Genomic DNA, 23,821 nt, shown 5'->3' with positions numbered 1-23,821 from the left:
ATGTGTTATTCTCAGAATATAAATGGCATTATCATTCTCTGGTTAAGTGTCCCTGATATATACACACTCTAATATGTACCCGCTACCTAACAACTTTGCTCCCGGCTAGACGCACAACAGTTATTTGAATTTGGTGCCATATTAATAATATTAAGTCCCCCAGAATCGTTACAGTCGTCATGATTTAAACAGATATAAATGTTGTAACCATCCTATATTCGGAGTCCCCGTTATATGTGTCCCAACATGTACCCGCTACACAACAGAAGGTTGAGTGCTTATTTGTCATAATAAAAAAAATCACGTAATTTAATCAAGTAATTCTGAGGTGTTTTGGTCATATTCAAAATATTACGTACTTTTATCAAACAAAGGTAAATGCTTATTTGTCACATTACCGAAATGAGTTGAATCGATGAAATCATATGAGTATTCTTAAAATCTGTTCTTAAATCATATGAGTATTCTTAAAATATGTTCTTAAATCATATGAGTATTCTTAAAGGCTGTTCTTAAATCATATGAGTATTCTTAAAATCTATTCTTAAAATCATGTCAATTGATTAAGTAATGCCGAGTACTTATTTGTAACATTCTAAAATTGTGAAAATTGATCAAGAATCAACAATAGATAAAAACAGATAGGTTATCTTCTGGAGGCGACTTTGTTTCTCTTAAAATCATAGTGCCTTTGGTGATAGGAGGAGATAAAATTAGGGTGTATTTCTCACATTCCGAAAATCACGTACAATCATTAAGTATTGCTTAAAGTCTATTTGTCATATTCTAACATCACGGTCATTTATCTAGTAATCTTAGTGCTAATTGGTCACGTACCAAAAACGCCTCCATTGAACAATAATGCTGGGTGCTAATTTGTCACATTTCAAACATAACGTACATTGATCTAGTAATGCTGTTAAATTTTATGGCATATTTCCACTCTATGGAGACCAATCATTCACATAATTTTATTATACCATATTTCTCCGAACTGAAACATCATTACCAAAGTATTCTTATTCGGATAGATAACTATATGTTTAGTCTTCTAACAAAACAACAAGGTCTTACACTCAATGTAACCTCTACTGTCTATTGTTTGAATGATCAGGACATTTTTGTGTGCAATTTTTCTAAATATAGATATTTTTTTTATTTTTTTGTGTACTTAGTCCCATTGTATAAACCTGCTGAATGTATACATGCTTGACATACTTCGATGAATTACCTTATGCAACGTGCGATTGCGTCAGAAAATATAACTAGCATAAAAAGTACCGATTGTAAGCACGAGGTTCAATTGTATGAATAACGTAACTCTTTTATCTGAAATTTAACCTCGAATGAGTTTTTTTTTTACATAGGCATCACCACATTATCAAGGCCCAGAGGCGACTCAAGGATAAGGGTTAAAGAGTGTACAGTAGAAATTGGACAATATAGTAATCATTAGTAATGAAAATTTGGTAAATTTGATAACTTATATGGAACGGCTCATCAAGAACTTATTTACGTTAGACTTGAAGACAGCCATATTGTAGTCAGCCGGAAAGCAGGAAAAAGGAAGACCATTCCACAGGCGTGCAGTTCTTAGAAAGAAGCTTTGTTCATGGAATCTACGTTTAGGTTTAGGCACAGATAAAGAGTGGGGGAATTATTGATAGTGTTTACAGAAGACGAGTGTTTCTTGTGAAAGTTTGGCGAAGGGGGGACCATAGATTGAAGCTCAGTCGAACACTTTCCATGAAAATAACGATACATCAGAGACAAACTCGCAACATCTCTTCTGTGAGATAGAGGTTGCAGGGAAGAGAAAAGGGCATCTCCTACGAGGCAACGAAGTCTATTTTGAACTCTATCAAGGCAGGCCAAGTCCTTTCTAGCAGCTCATGCCCAGATTTGGCAACAGTATTCCATCCTTGGACGTACCTGGCTCTTATATAGATAGAGAATAGCATCAGCAGTGATATATCTACCGGATCGATAGAAGGATCCCACCATATTTCCAGCGGCCTTGGCAACAGATTTGATGTACGTGTTCCATTTAAGATCAGGAGTAATGGTCAAGCCAATAAGCTTGTTAAAACTTGAGGCCTCCTGAAGACGAGAGCCATTCATTTCAATTGATGCCAGATGTGGATCAGAATGTTGATTATGTAAAGAGAGAAGCTTGGTTTTAGATGCATTAAGAGTAACCAGCCACTCCTTACCCCATTGTACTACGTGCTCAAGATCAGAGGAGAGAGAATTGGAGAGAACTTGGTCGTTTACTGTCTTAGATGTGCTACCATAAATGGTAGTGTCGTCAGCATAGATGTCTACAAATGATGTAAGGATGTGATTTGGAAGATCATTAATGTAGATAAGGAAAAGAGTTGGGCCCAGGATGGATCCCTGAGGGACACCGGTATTAATACTGTGAGCTTCTGATTTTTGCCCCTCAACTACTACTCTTATGAACCTATCAGAAAGAAATGATTTAATTATTGAGAAGACATTTCCAGCAATACCATAGCTAGAGATCTTATGAAGTAAACCTTTACGCCATACCTATCAAAGGCCCTAGATATGTCAAGAGTAATTGCCCTAGAAAGGTTGTCTCCGTCGAGAGATTTGCTAATCCTATGAGATATTACTGTAAGCACATCTGCTGTAGATCTAGCAGAACGAAGACCATATTGAGGGTCACTAAGAAGGTTATTTTTGTTGAGATGGTTGATTACTTCTGTATTTAACACAGATTCCAGCAACTTACTCATGACGCACAGGAGACTTATTGGCCTGTACTGAGAGGGGGGTGAGCGATCACCTGAATTCTAAAATACAGGGCATACTGATGAAATTTTCCAGGGAGATGGGAAACTATTCTCCTTAAGACAACTTGTAAACAGTTTTGTAAGTATGGGCGCTATTTCAGGTTAAAGTTTTTTTAGTACTATAATTGGAATACCGTCAGGGCCAGTTGCTTTACTGGAATCAAGGTTTTTGATTAGCTTGGCAACATCACGTACAGATATACGTATATCACATAGCGTGTTTTCTGATACAGGAGGAAATATTGGGGGTTGGCAGCCTTGATCGCAAAGGGTATAATTAGCTGCAAAGTTCTTGACAAAGAGTTTGGCTTTGTCTGATGCTGACGAGATTACCTCAGGTCCATTGATAATAGTTGGGATGGAACACACGCTTCTGTTCAGGATTCTGTTTGCTATTTGCCAAAACTGGTGGGAACCAAGCCGCAGCTCAGCTACTTTGGACTTAACAGATTGAGCATACAACTCTCTTGCATTCTTTATTACTTTCTTACAATGGTTGCTGGCAGTCTTGAAAGCGGCTTTAGTTTTCATACATCTATTACGTTGGAAAAGTGATTTCTGTGCGCAATGGCAGCAACACATTCTGGAGAGAACCATGGCTGGCTGTTAGGTTTTTGCTGAAACTTTTTCGAGGGTATTAAACGGTCAATACCTACAATTAACCATTCCGTCAGGTCTGATACAATACACGACACATCCTTTTTAAACATGGAATGCACAGGTATATCAGATATAAATGTACGGAAGCTATCCCAGTCAGCCTTAGTGTATCGATATACTGTACGATGGAGAGGTACGTCTGGGGACTTATTACATTTCATTGTTATCTTAATTGATACAACAGAGTGGTCGGAAGATCCAAGAGGCGACAGAACAGAAACTGAACATAGTTCAGGGCAAGTTGTGAGAAAAAGGTCTAGTAGGCTCGCATACTGGCCGGCATTGTCGGGCACACGGGTGGGTTCCTGAACAATATGAGTGAGGTCATAGGCAATGGAGAAATCATGACAGAACCTCCCCTCATCATCGGTCTTGTTAGAGTGGGTCAAGCAATCTGACGTTGTGAACATTGAAGTCACCACATACGTGAATGTTAGCTGAAAGATAAGCAGATAGGACTTGGCCAATTTTCTCAGATATGCTTTGAAAGATAGTAACTCCGCTGTTATGGGGACGATAGAGAGTAAATATAAATGCCGTAGTGTGAGCTAAAGTAACCCGGTAGCACATATAGGGTAAGTTAGGATCTTCCCTGGAGATGTCCCTACCACATGGAAAGTTATCCCTAATATAGGCACATATTCCATGCCCATGGCGATCTTGGGGGTCAGATTTAGAAGTTACGTTAGAGTATCCTTTAATTGCGAACTCTGCTAGGGAAATAGCCTGCCCAATGCCTGGTTCACTTAAAAATAAAAGGTCTGGTTTAGTCTCCATTAATTGGGTTTCAACCTCTGGAAGGTTAGATCGTAGACCCCTGATGTTTGAGAAGGAGACATGGTAGTAGGGGTCTACGTTGGAAGTTGGAGAACCGGTCTGTATAATTTATTTTTGCTCACACATTTTCAGGGTAAAATTACTGGGTATATTTCTGCACAAGCCGGATATTTTATGGTAAAACAAAACACATACGAACAGGATAGCATTTTCTTGTGATACCAATCAGTGATCGTTTTAATAGAAATTTCTTCAAAGGTTAAAATACTGGGTTAAACAAAGACACCGGAATCAACGCGAATTGGATAGCATTTTCTCTTCACAGTGTTCCACTTTGTTGAGAGTCTGTTTAAAAGGATTAATCTTTTAAAGGAATCAAAATGGAATGCGATTCCGTACTAACCATTTATTAAAGTAAATGTCTTGTTCTGTGTCATTAGTCTCGTTTACGTTTCCTTGTTCAATTGTTCTTTGTTCAATATAGATTTTAGTGCAATAAACTGTATACAATTTGTTTGCCACACTTTTTTCTCACGGGCGTATGTCCCGTTATCGACCGGGATAAATAAAAACATGATAATACATATTAGCTCATAGCAAAAATTGTTTTGAGATAAGTAATATGTATGTTTATTTATTTTTTATTTGCAGGCTGTAATCCTATACTTCATAGTTGTTGTTTTAGGCATTTTCGGCCAACTATTCTATTAGCCTGCGTGAGGTGGTTAACAACTATGGGTTATAATGCTGAGTCTCTTAACTGTAACATCAAATAATATTGCCTTCCATAGTTTTCATAAAACAACGTTTTAACCAACTAATCCTATAGTTGTCTTTGAGTAGGATATACACCGCTATTTCAGACAATGCTAAAACGGACCTGAAAAAGACTCAAAGTCTCTATCCATACGCTTAACTGATATAGGCTAAATGATTAGTTCGACGAAACTTCCTGAAACAAAAACCATGAAGATAAGGATAACTTTCCGAAAATACATAAATAAATAATATTTATGTTAATGTGTTTTGTTAATTTTCACAGAATATATCATCTTTTTTGTATGCACAGAATATATCATCTTTTTTGTATGTACAGAATATATAATCTTTTTTGTATGTACAGTATATATCATCTTTTTTGTATGTACAGAATATATCATCTTTTTTGTATGTACAGAAAGTATCATCTTTTTTGTATGTACAGAACATATCATCTTTTTTGTATGTACAGAAAATATCATTTTTGTATGTACATAATATATCATCTTTTTTGTATGTACAGAATATATCATCTTTGTTGTGTGTACAGAATATATCATCTTTTTTGTATGTACAGTAATATATCATCTTTTTTGTATGTACAGAAAATATCATCTTTTTTGTATGTAAAGAAAATATCATCTTTTTTTGTATGTACAGGATATATTATCTTTTTTGTATGTACAGAAAATATCATATTTTTTGTATGTACAGGATATATCACCTTTTTTGTATGTACAGAATATATTATCTTTTTTGTATGTACAGAATATATCATCTTTTTTGTATGTACAGAAAATATCATCTTTTTTGTATGTACAGAATATATCATCTTTTTTGTATGTATAGAATATATCATCTTTTTTGTATGTACAGAATATATCATCTTTTTTGTATGTACAGAATATATCATCTTTTTTGTATGTACAGAAAATATCATCTTTTTTGTATGTACAGAAAATATCATCTTTTTTGTATGTACAGAATATATCATCTTTTTTTGTATGTAAAGAATATTTCACCTTTTTTGTATGTACAGAAAATATCAGTTTTTTTCATGTACAGAATATATCATCTTTTTTGTATGTACAGAAAATATCATCTTTTTTGTATGTACAGAATATATCATCTTTCTTGTATGTACAGAAAGTATCATCTTTATTGTATGTACAGAATATATCATCTTTTTTGTATGTACAGAAAATATCATCTTTTTTTGTATGTACAGAATATATCATCTTTTTTGTATGTACAGAAAATATAATTTTTTTGTATGTACAGAAAATATCATTTTTTTGTATGTACAGAAAATATCATCTTTTTTGTATATACAGAATATATCATCCGTTTCGTATGTACAGAATATATCATCTTTTTTGTATGCACAGAAGATATATTTTTGTCGGTACAGAATGTATCTTATTCGTATTTACAGAATTTATCATCTTTTTTGTACGTACAGAATATATCATCTTTTTTGTATGTACAGAACATATCATCCGTTTTGTATGTACAGCATATATAATAATTTTTATATGTACAGAATATATCATCTTTTTTATATGTACAGAATATATCATCTTTTTTGTATGTACATAATATATCATCTTTTTTGTATGTACAGAAAATATCATCTTTTTGTATGTGCAGAAAATATATTTTTTTTGTATGTACAGAATATATCATTTTTTTTGTATGTACAGAATATATCATCTTTTTTGTATGCACAGAATATATAATCTTTTTTGTATGTACAGAATATATCAATTTTTTGTATGTGCAGAATATATTATTTTTTGTATGTACAGCATATATCATCTTTTTTGTATGTACAGAATATATCATCTTTTTTGTATGTACAGAAAATATCATCTTTTTTGTATGTACAGTATATATCACCTTTTTGTATGTACAGAAATACCATCCTTTTTGTATGTACAGAATATATCATCTTTTTTGTATGTACAGAAAATATCATCTTTTTTGTATGTACAGAAAATATCATTTTTTTTGTATGTGCAGAAAATATCATGTTTTGTATGTACAGAATATATCATTTTTTTTGTATGTACAGAATATATCTTTTTTTGTATGTACAGAATATATCATCTTTTTTGTATGTACAGAAAATATCATTTTTTGTATGAGCAGAAAATATCATCTTTTTTGTATGTACAGAATATATCATCTTTTTTGTATGTACAGAAAATATCATTTTTTGTATGTACAGAATATATCATCTTTTTTGTATGTACAGAATATATCATTTTTTTGTATGTGCAGAATATATCATTTTTGTTATGTACAGAATATATCATCTTTTTTGTATGTACAGAATATATAGTCTTTTTTGTATGTACAGAAAATATCATCTTTTTTGGTGGTACAGTATATATCACCTTTTTGTACGTACAGAAAATACCATCCTTTTTGTATGTACAGAATATATCATCTTTTTGTATTTACAGAAAATATCATCTTTGTTGTATGTACAGAATATATCATCTTTTTTGTATGTACAGAAAATATCATTTTTTGTATGTGCAGAAAATATCATTTTTTGTATGTACAGAATATATCATCTTTTTTGTATGTACAGAATATATCATCTTTTTTGTATGTACAGAATATATCATCTTTTTTGTATGTACAGAAAATATCATTTTTTTGTATGTGCAGAATATATCATCTTTTTTGTATGTACAGAATATATCATCTTTTTTGTATGTACAGAATATATCATCTTTTTTGTATGTACAGAAAATATCATATTTTTTGTATGTACAGTATATATCACCTTTTTGTATGTACAGAAAATTCCATCCTTTTTGTATGTACAGAATATATCATCTTTTTTGTATGTACAGAAAATATCATCTTTTTTTGTATGTACAGAATATATCATCTTTTTTGTATGTACAGAATATATCATCTTTTTTGTATGTACAGAATATATCATCTTTTTTGTATGTACAGAATATATCATCTTTTTTGTACGTACAGAATATAACATCTTTTTTGTATTAAAATAATATATAATATTTTCATGTACGGAAAATACCATCCTTTTTGTATGTACAGAATATATCATCCTTTTTGCATGTGCAGAATATATCCTCTTTTATCCACGCTTTATCATGAAGCAAAATTACCATTATAAATATATACAGCGATCAAACATTAAAAGGTATTCCTAAGTGAATGCTTAAAATAGATGACTGCATTTGCAATTGGTTATATTTCCGATAATATTTTCCGCTGAATGGGAATATGTGCAAAGTTTAAAATAAGTGTATATTTTAACAACCAGAACAAATAGATTTCGGTACTCTTTTATTTTTCAGCAGATAATAATCATTTATTTCAAGTTAAACGCTTTCGATTTTGTGCAAAATATATGAAAAATTACAAAATGAAGACATTTCTGAGGGGAACCAACAGTTCTACCATATTCCCAAAAAATAATGCTTTGTGTGGAATTGTGAGAAGGTTCAAAAGGAAATAACGTTATGCCAAAAAAATAAAGTGAATGTTCGTAAAAAATATAGTTTCAAATTATAGTATATTTTAAAATAGGCAGAAAAAACACTAGTATCTTAAATGCGTTTATATATGTGTGTGTTTTTTAATAACCTCTCACCTTAAGATTGCATAACATGCAAAAAACACTCGCTAAGCTCAATGGAAAGAACATATCATTAATGCAGGGCGAAAAGATGTAAAGTAGACTAATATTTATATTACATGTGTTTTGCTTGTTTTTGTATGAACTGACGTATTTCAATAAATTGGAATTACGGCTGCACGATACGGGATAATGTAAACGAAAGTGCATTTGCCCACTACAATCATTTCGATTTATAAATGGTAAGATATGCTGTCAGATATATACTAAATTATTTATATTAACATTTTGGTAGTTGTAATTATATATTGAATTCTCAAATTTTGTATGCACTGGTAAGTATCGTATGCGAAATGCAATGTTTTTGTGCCATAGGCAAGCAAAAACTAAATCAAGAAATTAATAATGTGAACTATGGAATCGAGAGAACGAGTATAATTTTGTCTCTAAATTCAATAACTAAAAAGTAAGAATATGCTGGACCTTGAGTGCCCACACATAAGCTGGGGACAGAGTGCTTCTTCAGTACGCAGTGAATGAAATTAACATCATGCCCAAGCAAAATTAATAAATAGATGGTCATATGAGAACTTATCCTATCGCTTTTTGAGAAAGGAAATATTATGAATCCTGTTTCCAAGGTGAATCTTTTCTTTATTTCTCCTTAACACCGAAAACAGGTTTTAATCTATAACATACATTTTAGTTGTAAAAAAGTAAAAGCTGTAGTAAGCGCCGGTAACTTTGATAATTAGGATTAAAATACTACTCTCTCCAATGTGCAAACAGTCAAAATATCAAGCAAAATGTAATGAAAAAGACACGTTAGGAATGCACGTGTATATGGCAATTCTTGAATGAATTTATAATACATACAAATGTGGTTTTAACCAGTTAATTTATCATATAAATCAGACGTAATATAAAAAAAAACCTAGAGAGTAATACAACAGTATAGCCTTCGCTAATAGCGAACTTAAATATGCCGCCTAACGCTACATATGTATTTTTACTCTGAAATATATATTTTACTATTAATATATTCAGTTTCTCATTGCATTCATTTCCTAAGATTATTAAAATTATTGTACGTTTTGCAATTTAAAAACGTCTATACATAACTGTGTTCGTGATTTTTGGGCAAAGTATTTGTTCTGTCAAATAGAGAATAAAGTGACTTGTGAAATTAATGTCGTTTTGCTTTATACAAACAAAGCTTGAAACCCAACAACGGAATGGAAAATAAAACGTGGCTACGTGGCTATTAAAACAGGTGAATCGGTATTAAACTTCGTAAGCGGAGAGAATTGTATTAGAAAACGACATTGTTCTATTAATCTGGATGTGAAATTTATGTGCTGTTGCAATTCCCGAGAAATATATTCCGACTTATATATTGCGTTTCTGCTAGGCTTATTCAATCTATCAGCAATTTGAATTGATTTTTCTGGTAAAAAAAAAACTATGAAATATGCAATCGGCATAGCGTAAATAATCAAGCTTTGGAAGAGCGCTATTTACAGGACTGATCTCATTTCGCGAAAGTAAAACATATATGGTGATTCATCTTACACGGTCAGCTGAATAAAGAAAGCATAAAGTGTATGAAATGACCGGTGTATATATATTTTCAAATTATCTACATTGTTTATTCACGCAGATACCTTACGTATATAGCGGAAAAGAGTAAAATGATAACATCATCCACACGTTGACATTCGCATAATTATAATAACGCACGCTTGGGAAATTGATACGCCTCATGTATTGCTTTTATGTATTCAAAACACGCATTTATTTGTTTCTCATTTATTTACAATCTATTCTGGATTCGGAAAATATGTAATAAGAAAACAAAAACGAACGTTTTCAAATTACTATTATTAAAAATTTAAATAGTCATAACATTTATATAAAGAGTTAAAATAGTCTAATGTTTAAATTTACTTAACAATATAGCTTTCGTTCATTATCATTATTAAAAATATTTTGTAAAACATCTTGACATTCTGCAGAGCATATTTAAGTCGAAGCTGTCTTCTTTGTATGAGTGTGAAAGAGAATACATGAAACAAACGATAATCATGTTCTACTAAACAAAGCTCCCTAATGCATGTAATACTAAAATTAAAGAGTCGACTTTATATATATTTTTTTCATTTTGAATAGTTTATAGTAATTTCGTCTCCAAAGGTAAAATTCCTAATCGCACTACTTTTATTCCCAGATTATCAGACATACAGAACCCTAAAATTGAGTGTGATATATTTTGAGCCTATTTTCGTTTGTTTTCTCACATATTTTTTCCTTATTCGGAGGAGAATAGGCGAAAAACATTTCTTATAATATGGTGATATGAAATCTTGAAGAGAAGCTGAATATGAAAAGCAAATACAATACTTTTACACTAGCTATTTGCTTAAGATACGATTTTGTCTCGCATATTCTTATAATTCTTGAACTATTATTGTTAATGAATAATTTATAAATAATATACATGCATATACACGTGCATAATATATATATATATATATATATATATATATATATATATATATATATAGTATGTATACACCCATAACTATACATAATTCTCTAAGATCAAAATATAAGAGATGCATACACGAACTAACAGATCATCCCTCACACACGAACATGCGCACACAGATCCACTCATATGACCAAGCCCCAATGAACTACAAACCTTCATGCAAGTAATAAGAAAAATAAACAAGGAGAAGGAAAAGATAAAACCCGTAATAAGTAAACAACACCAGCGTTTAGTGACCAGGAACTTACACAAATAAACAAATGAATGCGGAAGAGTATACTCATAATAATATTTAAAAGATTTACAAACCTCCCCACAACTTGGAAATATCAATTTCATAAAAATGCGAAAAATAAACGCTATTCTACATTTTAATATATTACATTTGGAATAGTTTATATATTTTCTGAAAAAGAAAACGCTTTATATACGCCAGAAACGCGTTAAAATTATTTCCAAAAATTAATTCAATGAGTAAAAAAAATGAGTACAATAATATAAATAGTTAATAAATCAATAATGAAAATACAGAATACTAAAATATATATAAACATGGCAATTGTTGGTTACATCACCCCTTATAATATATACATTCTTTACTTGTTGGTATCTCTTAACAATTATATATATATATATGTATATATATGTAGATATGTATATATATATGTAGATATGTATATATATATGTAGATATGTATATATATATATGTAGATATGCATATATATGTATGGATATGTATATATATGTATAGATATGTATATATATCTATGTATATATATGTATATATATGTATGTATATATACATGTATGTATATATATGTATATATATGTATGGATATATATATACATGTATGTATATATATATATATGTATATATGTATGTATATATATGTATATATATGCATATATATGTATGTGTATATATATATGTATGTATATATATGTACGTATATATATGTATTTATATATATATATATATATATATATATATATATATATATATGTATGTATATATATATGTATGTTGTGTGTGTCAGGTCATGTCATATGCTACTGGTACCATGTAAACCAATACTACCTGCCTCATGGTCGAGTACCGGCGACTAAACTGGTCCCCCCACCAGACTTGTTTGGTGAGGAGGGCGGCTAGTCTCCCTGGAGAATTAAAAACAAGACCTTCCAAAGGGTGAATGAACTCTTTTTCTGGGTCAACGACCAACTAGCACAGTGTATATTTGTGTGTGTGTGTGTGTGTGTATATATGTGTATTGGGGTGGAGAGGGCTCCCGTAAGACGTGGTGGAGGCAACCTTTCTAGGAGAAGCAAATCTCTGATTTAAAAAAAAACATAAAGCGGGAGACCAGTACCCGCATTAATTTGGTATGCAGTTAAATTTGTTGCTGGCTATCTTGCTCTTGCTTGTTGCTGGATCTCAACATTTTGAACCGAGAGAGAGATTAGCTGTCGTACAAAGCTAAGACTCTGTAACATCATCTTTGTATAGATACTCCCTCAGGCATTTGGGCTCATGGATTTTAAATGTCTGAGGGAGTGGCACTCGTCTGACAAGTCGTTGCAATCATCATATATATGTATGTATATATGTATGTGTATATATATGCGTATGTATATATATATATATATATGTATATATATATATATATTTGTATGTATATATGTATGGATATATATATATATGTATATATATATGTATGTATATATATATATATATGTATATGTATATATATATGTGTATATATATGTATGTATATATATATTTTATATATGTTTATATATATGTATATATATATATATATATATATATATATTTATATATAAAATAAAATGGACGGAAGTCTCTCGAGAGCACTTTCAGCTATCATCTCATCAGGAGAAAATCTAGAGCGTAAAAATAATAATACTATGTCGAAAGTAAAGAGTTCTGTTGAGGAACTATTGAATGTGCCAAAAATTACGGGGGTACTAAAATACAGTTTATTAACGTTTAAAAAAACGATTAAAATAATGGACAATGAGGGAAAGAAACGGGAGAAAAAGTTACAAAATTCCCCAAAGAGAAACAATGCGTTAAATGTTTCTTTCTGCCGGCACAAAGACGGTTTCCGCACCGCAATAGAGACAGACTCTAAAATCTTTAAATGGTTTCTGGAGTCCGCTCTATGTAGCACCTCGAACCATTCAATTTTATATCCATCGGCACAGCATGGGTTGTCAACCAAATGCTGGACAATAGCAGAGTCCAAGGCTGCAGAAGGAGGGAGACTACCTGACCCCATCCTCTCTTGTCTGATCTGCGATGGAATATGCTGGTTTACACAAGTCCAAAGATGCAAGGATGTTCGTCCAACATAACTAGCATCGCACTGGCATTTAAATTTATATACAATATTGCTATTTTGGATGTAAGGTAAACTATCCTTGCGAAAAGAAGGAAATGCAGGCCTCGCAGTATATACCAAACGCAAGGACACAGAATAAAAGCAGTTATAAATACTTCTACGAATCTGTTTGGAAAGTATGTTACTCTTTTTTCCCAATTCATGGTAATTTTAAATAAATCGGGCATTTCAAATGTCCAAACTTTTTAGGGGATTTAACATCCGGAACCTTTTTGAAAATACAGTCATCAATAAGGTCAACAGGATAACCATTATTGATGAATATTTCCCTGATCTTAACGAGTTCGGCGTCCCATCTGTTAGGTGAACAAATCATCAGGGATCTATGTACCAAAGTATTAATCAAGCCGACCTTACGTGATTTTTGTACAAAAGACAACCAGTTCACATATAGGCCAGTAAATGTCGGCTTCCTATAAATTGTAGTGAAAAAGCCTCCCCCTTGAACGTTCGACAAGAAGGGAAGCGAATTGTCCTTCTCACTTTCCATAGTGAACTTTGGAGCTCCATGCACAGAATTCAACCTATCAACAAATATCGACGCTTCACCTTGCGATGGGAAAACAGCAAAAGTGTCGTCAACATATATGAAATCTGCAGTGGGTTTTGTTATAGAGTTAAACAAAACGGATTCCTTGTACCCGACGAAAATACCCGCTAAAGTTGAGGGCAATGCACCCCCCATTGAAACCCTGTCAACCTGACAGTACTATATATCAAAAACACTAAACTCCTCAGATTTTGTGCACATTAAAATAATTTAATAAGAATCTCTTAAGAAAAACGTGGAGCAGCCAGGCGACCATCGTACAGCGCGTCGGTCCCTATACGTATAGTCTCATCCAACAGTATGTTGGTAAAGAGACTAGAGACATCAAATGAATACATAAATGATGTTTCTGCATTAGAATCCAAACCACGTACATAATCAAATAACTGAAAATCAGGGATACAGTGCGTGGTATATAACTCCCGCACAGGTTGCAGAAGCCACTGAGCCAAAGAATGTTGTGCCAAACCAAGTCATTAGTCAAGCGCAGAGACACTATCTCAGTGATTCGACAGAAACACCCAGCGGTAGATCTTGTTTCCTGGCTAGGGCAATGAACGCCGTTCTTCCCCATTCCCAGCATGCCCCACCCCTATAACTGAACATTTGGGAGTGCTTGAGTATAAGATATGCCTGAGCGGTTAGATTGGGTTGACCTTCTTCTAAAGGGTTGAGGGTACCGGATTGACAGTTCCTGGCTGCTGTTCCCGACTGGTAGTACAGGAGCCCTAACTCTTTGGTAGCGCTTAGAGCGGCTGCTCCATCAACAGTTGAATAATATCGGGTTGTTTGCAGTGCCATGACGCGCATGGAAAGGGACCCTGCACTCATCCCCGGTGGGCTTTCCTGAGGCCACAATCCTAATTGGAGAAAGGTCAGCTGATGGTCTACTTGTGATGCATGTCTGAAGCTCCGCATAACCTCTTGTTTAGCTCCCCCTTACCGAAACTCTTAAAAAAAAATATGACGACAGTACAATCTAAAAATAAGCTTAAACCAGGATTAGGGACAAACAAATTCAACTTGCCTCCTCCCTTGAGGCTCTCATTCACAAATATCCGTGGGCTTAGAACTAACTTAGCTGATGTTGAAGCATTTCTCTTAACAAATACCCCGGATATCTTAGCACTAAGTGAGACTAACCTACACTCCTCCATTCCCTCTAACCACTTTAACATGCCTGGATATCTCCCACTCTGCCGTAAGGACTCTGACAGACATATGCACGGACTTGGAGTTTACATTCGTAATACCCTTCCCTTGACTAGAGAAACAAACCTAGAAACAGATGATCAAGCCCTTATGTGCTTTAGACTAAACGTGCAACACAGTATTAGCTACTATTATTTTCTCTACCGCTCTCCCTCGACTCAAGACTGCTCCATAATAAACAAAGTATCTGACAGCATAGACACGGCACTGTCCCTCGACACTAGCGCACAAGTACATGTTTTTGGTGACTTTAATGTCCACCACAAACACTGGCTTGGATTCTCTACTCACACAGATGCAGCGGGCAGCACAACCCATAGCTTCGCTATATCTCACTCCCTATCACAAATTGTTACGTTTCCAACCCGTTTCCCTGACCAGGAAGAACAACACGCATCACTTCTAGATCTGTTTTTGACCACAGTTCCCGATGACTGCATAGCGAAGGCCCACAGCCCACTCGGGAACGCTGATCATGCAGTGATAATGGTTGAAATCGCCCTAAACTCTAGTCCCAAAACTGAAGAGCCAGTGCTCAAAACAACGAGATATTATAATAAGGCTGACTGGGAAGCCATCAGGGAACTAATTAGAGATGCTCCATGGAAAAATATTTTCTCTCTCCCTGCTGAACAGTGTGCAAACGAGACCACTGACTGGTTCAAAACTGCAATCGAAGCGCATGTTCCCATGCGGAAATTTTATAGTAAGCCCCACTCTCCCCAATGGTTTACGTCGACTTGTGCAACTGCCATTACTCAAAAGCAGCATGCATACCGTAGGTTTAACCGACATAAGTCCAGTTCAAACAGACTGAAGTATATAGAAGCTAGAAATAACGTTAAGAAAGAAATAGCGACAGCTAAGAGGGAATTTACGGAAACCACTAAAAAGCGCATCGAAGCACAAAAACTAGGAACTCGAGACTTCTGGAAAATCTACAACAGTGTAGTAAATAATGGGCAATCAACAATTCCCCCACTAACCAACAATCACGAGGTTGTCTCCTCAGCAACCGACAAGGCTAACATGCTTGCCAGTCGGTTTGCCTCAAACTCCACACTGGACCCTTCCAACCACCCCCTACCTGACTTTCCTATGCGGACAGACGCCACACTAGAAGATCTGAACACCACCCCTGCTCAGGTGCATGCTATCATAAAAAACCTTGACACCTCAAAAGCATGTGGACCCGATCTTATCCCAGCTGTGCTATTAAAAAAGTGCTCAGCCGAAGTAGCTCCAGTTCTCTCCAAACTCTACAACAAATGTCTTAACGAAGCTTGCTTTCCGGGCTGTTGGAAAACTGCTTCTGTTGTACCAGTATTCAAGAATTCTGGCGAAAGGACAGACGCATCAAATTATCGCCCCATTAGCCTCCTCCCACTTTTTGCCAAAATATTTGAGACCATAATTAACCATGCTCTAGTCCATCATCTTACAGATGCTAAACTACTGACTGACAAACAATATGGATTTAGACAAGCCCGTTCCACAGCAGACATCCTCACCGTGATCTCTGAACGTATATACCAATCACTGGACAAAGCGGGGGAAGGCAGAGCGGTAGCTCTAGATATATCTAAGGCTTTTGACAGGGTATGGCATGAGGGTCTCCTCAGGAAGATTAGATCTTACGGTATCACTGGTAGAATACTTAACATAATTAAATCCTTCTTAGATAAGAGAAAAATCCAGGTAGTCCTCGACGGTCGCACATCTAAACAATATGATATAAATGCGGGAGTGCCCCAGGGTTCTATCCTTGGACCTCTATTGTTCCTGATATTCATAAATGACCTCCCCGACAACATTGCCTCTGAGATGGGTATATATGCTGATGACACTACACTCTATGGCAGACACGACAGGAAGACGAATGAACACATTTCTAAAGAAATGGCAGAAACACTAGAGGAAGACCTCCAATCTGTGGTGGAGTGGGGACAAAAGTGGTTGGTCGCGTTCAATGCTGCCAAGACTAAACTAGTTTCATTCAATAATTACAAGAAACCCTCTCTACCACCAATAGCAATGGCCAACGACCCTTTATCTGAGAGTCCATCTTTCAAACTCCTTGGCCTAACGTTCACAGGAAACATGAGTTGGAACAATTACATTGAAGGCATTGCCAGGGCCGCTGCAAGAAAGGTAGGCTCTCTCTACCGTGCTAGAAAACTACTAACACCCGAAAGTATCCTGTACCTCTATAAGGCCACCATTCGCCCATGTATGGAGTATTGCTGCCACATCTGGGCTGGTGCATCTGCTACTAGTCTCTCGCTCCTTGACAAGGTTCAAAAGAGAGTCGCAAATCTGATAGGCCCTGAACTGGCATCTAAGCTTCAGCCTCTGTCCCATCGACGAAATGTTGCATCCCTCTGCCTGTTCTACAAGTATTTTAGTTGTGAATGCTCTGATGAACTGCAATCACTTGTGCCCCCACGACGCGAGCACCCTCGACAAACCCGACAGGCTACTAGATCCCACCCCCACACTGTAGAGGTCCCTAGATGTAAAAGATCTTTTTACTCCAATAGTTTCTTCCCCAGAACCGCAAGACTCTGGAATTCCATTCCAGGTCCCTGCTTCCCCAACAGTACTGACGTGCAGAAGTTCAAGTGTAACGTGAACCGACACCTTGCTGCCCAAATCCCTACATAGTACCCCAGTAGTTGTTGCCCCTGATAGTAGCCCCCTACACCAAAGTGGCAATTTGCCTTGTTTGGGGTGAAAATGTAATAAAAAAAAAAAAAAAAAACCATTGATAAAATAGGTCTCAGTGGAACACCTTGCTTGTGTATTTTGGCGAGACCATACCTTCTAGGACGTTGTGAACCAGAGTGTCTAATCCTGTTATAGACGTCCTTGCAAAAAAACGTTCTTTTTAAATAATGCAAGTAGACGTCTTTACACTTTTCCCTCGTTCTTGGAAGTATTATCCGTCAACTCGACAGGACTGAATTTACGAAATTTCGAAACATCATTGAGAATAACTGCCATTTTCTTAACGTAGTCCGATTGGTCCAAAATCACCACGCCTGCACCTTTGTCTGGTTTGCACATATCAATATTGTCATTGGATTTTAACCCTTTCATAGTTTTAAATTGCGTTATATTCCAGACAAAGTCGCTATAATAAACAGGTGTGTTATTTTATCGGTGAGCTAAGGCAACTAAACTAGATTTCATCCCAGAAACTCTTTTCGGGAAAACAGGGACATTATGGCTCAGTTGAGAGACCAAAACTTCAACGGCAAAAAGTGTTCGCTCTTTATTTATACTGGTTGGGACGATAAAAAAATCCAATCCCTTAGACAGAACTCTATTTTTAATTTCTGTAAGTTCCGTTTTCGAAAAATTGAAATTATGTTTGCTTCCATTAATGAGTTCATATTTTCTCCCTCCTTCTGCAGCCTTGGACTCTGCTATTGGCCACCATTTGGTTGACAACCCGTGCTGTGCCGATAGATATAAAATTGAATAGTTCGAGCTGCTACATGGAGCGGACTCAGAAACCATTTAAAGATTTTTGAGTCTGTCTCTATTGCGGTGCGGAAATCTTCATTGTGCCGACAGAAAGAAACATCTAACGCATTGTTTCTCTTGTGAGAACTTTGAATCTTTTCTCCCGTTTTTTTCCATCGTTGTGGTATTATTTTAATCGTTTTTTAAACGTTAATAAACTTTATTTTAGTGTCCCAGTAATGTTTGGCACATTCAATCGTTCCCCATCAGAACTCTTTACTTTCGACATAGTATTATTATTTTTACGCTCTCGATTTTCTCCTGATGAGATGATAGCTGAAAGTGCTCTCGAGAGACTTACGACCATTATATTTAGAATTTTATTCAAAATCTGTACCTCTGAACATTTATATATATATATATATATATATATATATATATATATATATATATATATATATATATATATATATATACAATAAAATGCGAATCAATGCGCTTGAAAGACAAATACAACGTAATATTAGGAAAATAAACAAATATTTTACTTGTTTGAAATTTATCACAAATATATTTCGGAGTTACCCTCCATCCTCAGTGTGTAGTTTATTTTCTGTTCTTGTTCCTTGCCATCTTGTAAATTTGGAGAAAGAAGGCTGTAAAGAGCCGCGCGTTGTATCTAGCAATTGTGTTTTGAAATGTCTGAACTGTGCGTGGGCAACGCGAGAATAATGTCAAAGAATGAGAGTTCCTATAGAAACATTCTTTTAATTTTAATAAAATAAAATATGCATCACGCGCGTTTGAAAGCCAACTACAACGTAATATTAGGACAATGAACTAATATTTTACTTGTTTTAAATTTGTCGCAAATATTTTAGAGATATCCTCCATCTTCAGTGTGTTGTTTCTTTTTTCTTTTTTTATTCCTTGCCATATTGTAAATTTGGAGAAGGAAGTATGTACAGAGTCGCGCGTTGATTCTAGCGGTTGTATTTTGAAATTTTTGAACTGTGCGTGGACACCTAAAGAATAATTGATGCGTATTTTATTAATTCAAATTAAAACATCGTTTCTATATGAACTCTCATTCGTTGACATTATACTCGCACTGTGAAAATATTAGGAAGATATTTGCACGTGAAATTGCATTTCTAGTCATTAACCCATATGTTTTGTTATTATATTTACACTATTCTTTGTGAAATTTTACCAGCGGGTTTATTGATGAACGATTTTGCAATAGAAAATGTCTTATATTTTAAATTGTTTTTCTCATACTTATATAATTTGAATAATACACCAGCATTTGAATTCAGTACTCATTCTTCAAGTAAACATAAAAAAGCGTCTTAGTTTCTTCTTGCGTGAACGCTTAATCGCTGCATTTTCACAGATGCTGATTAAAAAAGACAATATTTTTGTTAGGATTCCGTTATGACAACAACAAAATCTGTTATGCTAATAAACAATGTAGACTTAATTGTTTTTTCTTCTGTTCTGTTTGACACATGTCAAAACAAAATTCCAATACAATATCAACATTTTCTTACAATAGGTTTCATTATAACATTATTACACAAGAAACCGCCTTTCTTTACGTGACCTTGAAAGTTTACTATATAAGGTATTTCGAAATGTATATCATATAACAGATATCAGAATGACGCATAAACCATGGTATGCTGAAAATTTAAACAAATACAGTTGGAAACATTTAAGGTAGAAATTATACAGTCGCATTATAAAATGAATTTTACCGTATCTTATATTTTCGAACAGTATAATAACAGTTACAATTTTATTCCATTGCGAGTAGTAATGTGTGCGTTATTTTTTTACTGAATTATTATCAATATAAAACAACTGGTTAGCAAAATCACATTGAGAAAGATTAATTGCAACTTCTTATATATATATATATATATATATATATATATACATACATATATATATATATATCATTATAGATACGTATATATATATATATGTATATATATTCACGTACACACAAACACACGCACATACACATATATATGTATATATGTATATATATATATATATATTTAATGCTTGTGTAAATTATTTTTAAAAGACATTATCAATAGTAAACAGTTTTACTTAACGTATTTACACGACTAATAAACTATATTCGTATTGTTTTTACTTTAAATACCAATGTGCTCACAAAAGTATTGTACATATTCAGTATCACTATTTATAATTACTTCGTTTCTTGTGCCGTTAAGAAGACATATCAACGAATTTCTGACTGTGTTGTGCACAAAACACTACATAATGAGCTGTATTTTTTTATGTATAACTGGAAATAAAAATGCAATAATTGCACCTATGTTATTCTAATTGTGCAACGAAAGTATTGTTGAAGAGCAGAAGGTATCGCAGGTAAATTATTGCTGAAAACACTTCCTGATAATTATCAGTGGCACACAAAATGACATTCTTAGATGAATGTTCGATTCTTCGGTAGAAGTCACCGCCATCTCGGGAATAGCTTGCGATAGTAAGCTTAAACTTCATTTCAGATCTGATACAGAATGCATGTGTCCGCAGCTACTGTTGAATGTGAGGATGCATATTATAGTAGTATCTTAGTGGGTATGTATAATTTCGGGGCGTTTGTCTCGTATGTTTATATCAGATGAGTGCATAACGAGATGACAGAAGACGGGGACACATTCATAACCAATAAAGGAGACATTTATATGGCACTGTTACACAGAACGAGACGTCGTTTGTAGAACGACGTAAACGGCGCCAGCGGTACCGATAATTCTATATGTTCATATCATTAATACGGAGCTGATACACTTATACAGAGATACATTTATGCATCACAGGGGCAGTATTTCTTTATGATAATGGGAGAGGGAGCAGGCATTTAAAACTTGAAGGGTTTTGCACAAAGTACGTTTACAAAGTGATAGACAGAAATATTCTTTATGATGGAGGAAGGGATAAACAGTTAACAATTGAAGGGTGTTGCACAATTCTTGTTTACAAGATGATAGACAAGAACATTTACCTTTCTTTGTTGAAATGTAGACACGAAGAAGAACAGTTTACAAATATAAATGATGACCTCTTCATTTTACCAGCGGGTTTATTGATGAACATGGAACTCAATATCTTACCATGACATGATCTTATCAATAGAAATAGAGAAATGCAAATGAGATAGTGTTATAATAAGCTTTCACTTTATGAATTGGCAGAGAATAAAACAGATATAGTTTTTTGTTTTGTTTTTGTACTCCATTTTACATACATTTTCATATAACGTTAGATTATGCATTATTTTCTCCTATGTGTACGCATGCGAAACTTATTAAGGCAGAAATCTCGATGTATTTCGTTTTATTTTCTTTTAAGTTTATAAAAATTACAGTCGCTTTCTACGCTTGCATGAGGGAGCAGTAGTACGGTTGTAAGTGGTAACGTTTAGTTCTTTTGTAATAAGATATTCTTTGTAAAAAAAATTATACTTTAAACAGTAGGTTAAAATTAGTTTACACAATTTTATATTCCACAATGTCCCCCTAGAAAAGTTAACTGCGTTATTACTTTATTTAATACATTTATATATAATATGCTCATAACCTATTTAAAAAGTAAGAAAACATAAAAACAAAAGATACATTTTATATGCCGATTGAATTGCCTCTTCGATGAGATATAGCTGCTAGTATTTCTTCACCTAAGCATCATGTTTATCGTAATATACACGACAAATACAACAATTATGTTCTCTGAAATAAATCGGTATGCATCTCCAGTAGTTTCTGCAAATTCCTTCTAATAAGTAAGTACATTTTCATCGTTCATTATACGTGTACTGATTGTTTATTGTTAATAACAGGTCATGTTCTCTCGAGTTTCTATACAATAATATCCTTATATCTGAAGCTGTCGTTTGCTTTTAGATATACTCTACAGGCTGGTGCATTATCCCACTATCTATTTTCTATTACTTTATGACTAGCATAACCTTTACATATACCTGAAGTTGCAATAATGCATTATTATTATTATTATTAATAATAATAGTAGTAGTAGTAGCAGTAGTAGTAGCAGTAGTAGTAGAAGAGGAAGAATAATATTGGTAGTAATATCTTCTATATTTTAACCTGTTTTTGTATTCGATTAAATCTTCACGCATTAAAACAGCTTTGTATTTCGCATTGTTGGTAATAGTATAATATACCGCACGTTGCGTACAACGAACAGAATTATATTGTGCGTCATGTATCGACATCATGTTAGGTATAATCTAACGACTGCGAGTCTTATAAAAATGTCAGTAGATGCTAAACAGATGCAAAAAGAAAATCCTTAACATAACGAAAGCAAATAACAGCTGAAACATACCTGTAACTGGAAACTGTTTTATTTCCTTGAATTGACAGTTGTTCGTGTTATTTTCATCAGATTATCCTGCGTCTGTCAATTCGTTGTCGTAGTCGATTGGCCTCTAGAAAACGGAAGGAAGACTTACTATTTGGCCGGTGCTGACAGCCGGCGACTCAACCAAACAAAACGAATGAAGTCATAGTCCTTGTTACGTTTACAGATTAAACACAAGGAACGGATGTAAAACGCTGTGGATAAATGGGGAAAGAGATGCGAGAGAATATATAGCGTCACAGAATTTATATACTTTATGGAATAGACGTCAATATGCAGTGAAATACAATCGCTTTCTTATGAAATAAACCACAAAAATACGGAGTAATTTCAGAATAATGTTGGTGAAATATGTAAATTAAGTTAGATGCTTATGAATTTAACACACCCGCATTGTCAATAAACTAAACTATCATTAGCCCTCATTGCTAATGTAATGCTATATCTAGATTGATTTATCCTTATCCTTGTCGACATGTGGGCCACACAACCGCGCATTTTGATACATAAATGGTTTAATTCTAGATCACATTTGTCGTTAATAGTAACTACGA

This window comes from Euprymna scolopes, chromosome 16, assembly GCF_053919585.1.
Source record: "Euprymna scolopes isolate OS-2025 chromosome 16, ASM5391958v1, whole genome shotgun sequence".
NCBI lineage: Eukaryota > Metazoa > Mollusca > Cephalopoda > Sepiida > Sepiolidae > Euprymna > Euprymna scolopes.
The sequence above is the reverse complement of the archived record's forward strand: the minus strand, read 5'-3'. Positions refer to the sequence as shown.